Source organism: Lipophrys pholis, assembly GCF_963383615.2.
Source record: "Lipophrys pholis genome assembly, chromosome: 11".
NCBI classification, from domain to species: Eukaryota; Metazoa; Chordata; class Actinopteri; order Blenniiformes; family Blenniidae; genus Lipophrys; species Lipophrys pholis.
This window is the reverse complement of record NC_137631.1, coordinates 9,311,833-9,314,710: the sequence shown is the minus strand read 5'-3', so window position 1 is coordinate 9,314,710 and position 2,878 is coordinate 9,311,833.

The following is a 2,878-nucleotide window of genomic DNA, read 5'->3' as shown; positions in this document are numbered from 1 at the left end:
ATGACGTCTGAGAGCCTGCTTTTTTCGGGGCAATGGCCTCACCAGCCGTCACAGTCACAAGGTCTCAGGTGTCGTGGAATCCCATTCATGAAAACATCAGGAGTTGACTTGAGTAAGAACCGGCTCTTGGCTGGGGTTACATTACAGGGGTTGTACAGATATTAATAACGTGCACTCCAGAGACGTGACATAAGCTCAGAGACACGACGTCTTTACAGATGGCAGGAACTGGTGTGTCAACGTCGCTGAGGAGACCTCCAAAGTACGCTCATTACTCCGTTGTCACGACTCATGGCTTACTAAGTTTAAGTGCAGCCAATTATCTAAAAGTAGTCTGGATGTTCAGCTCTGTGGGAATCCAGTCACGGTTTACCTTCACTGAACGGCCATCTGTCTTTTCAAGGTTTCATAAAATAGATTTCCAAAGTCTGCAAATATTCCCCTCAGATTCTGATTCCGGTTTCTGTCTCATTTCATGTCAGAATTATGGCCAAAGAAATAAAATGTGTCTTAACTGCTGAAATGTCAGGTCCCGGTCCACAGCAAAATCTAATCAACTTCCCCTTGGCCTTAGGCCTATCTGTCCAGCAAATTCACCCTAAATCCCTTCTTAAATATTTGATATATTCAGCTGACAGGCTAACAGGGAAGAGGCTAATTAAAAAAGGTAGAAATCTGACTGCGAGAGCAGCCATGGGCGAGCTCTTGAGATATAATGTCGACCCAGCAGTGTCCAGGTTAACAGATTTAGCTCTGTGATGTATTTTTTTTTGCTTTAAGTTCTTCACACACACATTATATGTCTTATGAAAGAGAGAGAGAAACTTGAAAGTATGTATCATTTTCAAGTCAATGAAAGTTTCTGAATAGTTTTGGTAGAAATTTTTGGTCTGGACCTTGTGTGTGGGGGAATTAGGTTCGAATCCGTCATAAAAATGATCCAGATACAAAGTCACAATGTCCTGCTTCAGCAAACCCCAGTAAATACACTATAAATAACATTAATACAATCTCATTCAAAGTAAAATGTTTCTATTCTCTTGCCTTTCCTTAATATTATTATCAAATATCAAATTTTCAGGCGACATATGAGACATTCATTCAGATTTGTTTTGGATGGAAAAGCTGTGATGGAAACAGGAGATACTCATATCAGTGTTGTTTGAATTATTGCCGGCCTCGCTTCCTATTGACTGAATCCACAGAGAAAACACATTCTTTATCTTTATTACTGAGGAATATTGGCAATATAGCGAACCATTAATCTGCATCGCAAACGTCTTGCTATAATCACCCACTTTGTTATATGAGTAGAGCAGAGTGGCGCAGTTATAGTTATAATGTCCTCAGGACAGTTTGTCAACATTAAAAATAAAAAGTGGTGGTGGTGGGGTGGGGGGTGGCGAGTAAATCCTCTGTCTGAAAGGAGACCACTCTAACGTTACTGAATGTCCACTCAGCTTCCCGAGAAGCTCTGAGTCCATTCAAGTGAGAAGCTGATCTAAATATATTCTTGTAGCTTCACAGTGTACGTGACTCAGATTGTGTCTGGAACAGTCTATTAACAAACAGCTAAAACTGCAATAAGGAGAAAAAAAACAAAAAACTTCTGAAAACAGATTTTCAGCATTTGAAACTGGTGGGAGATCGACTCCGGGACCCCTGCAGAGTCCACACTGACTAGCCTGAGAATGCCTTCTGCATGTGTCACAGTTATTCTTACCTCCCACTACTTCATAAAGACTGGTACTGGCAACTGGTGTCACTGACATGTCACTGTGTGCTGAGTCACAGCTCCATGACAGACCCCGGACCTGCAGCCAGCACACTGTTTTCTCTAAATGGTTCATTTTGCAGAGCCTATAGATGGCTGCTTATACCACCGCTTTCTCTCTGTACCGTGTATCTGTGTATTTCTGTCCTCCGCCTCACTATTAATGAATCCTGTCATGTTGTCACGGGGCAGAGCTGGAGATGACACCCATTCCCACATAGTCTGGAAAACGCTCTCAAACTAAAGGCCTTTTTTTTTTTCCTTTTTTTTTTTTTAAATGTGTGAACTGAGCTTTGAAATTTGAATTTAGTGAACTGAAAGGAAATAACTCATATCTTGTCTGCGACACAGCTGATATGGTTTTGCTTGATGATGCAGAAATTTGAATTATTGTTGGATATATCAATAGCTGGGTGAAGTGTTTTTCTTTTCTTTGATACAAATCATTGTGAGCTGAAGTAAAAACTTAAAAATACTCACAATGCTGTGATGAAATAGTATTTTGTGGTATTTGTTCTGTCCTGATTGATTTTAGGTATGTCGTTTTGCTCATTGTGTAAAATGTACATGATTTATTCTAATTGATTGGCTTTGAATAAAGCACAAAATGCTCCTGCGTACACCCACAACACTGTTCTGGTAACAGAGAATAAAAGAGCAGGAGATTTATATATATATTTGTTTACCAAAGTGTAATTTTGATATAACTACTTGTCTTAGAAATATTATTGGAACATAAATGTTTTATTCAGGCAAATGTAATCTTAACACGTGCTTGAGGAAATGCAATTGCAATGAAGTGAAAAGTTACTGTGACTTTGGCATTACTGTTTTTCAACAAGAGTATTACTACTTGTAATTGATTTACGTATTGGTGGAACTCTGGTACAGCGGTCAGTAGATTGAGAATAGCACAGAGTTGATTCATTTGTGGGGCCCTTTCTGTGAGGAGTTTGCATGTTCTTCCTTTGCATGGGTTTGAGGTCCATTGGTCAAGTTCTTGATTTAATATAGTAATATACCTCCATTCACTCAGTAGGATCAGCTTGAGCACATTTTCAACCTGAATTGAATGAAGCACAAAAAAAGATGGATAAATTATTT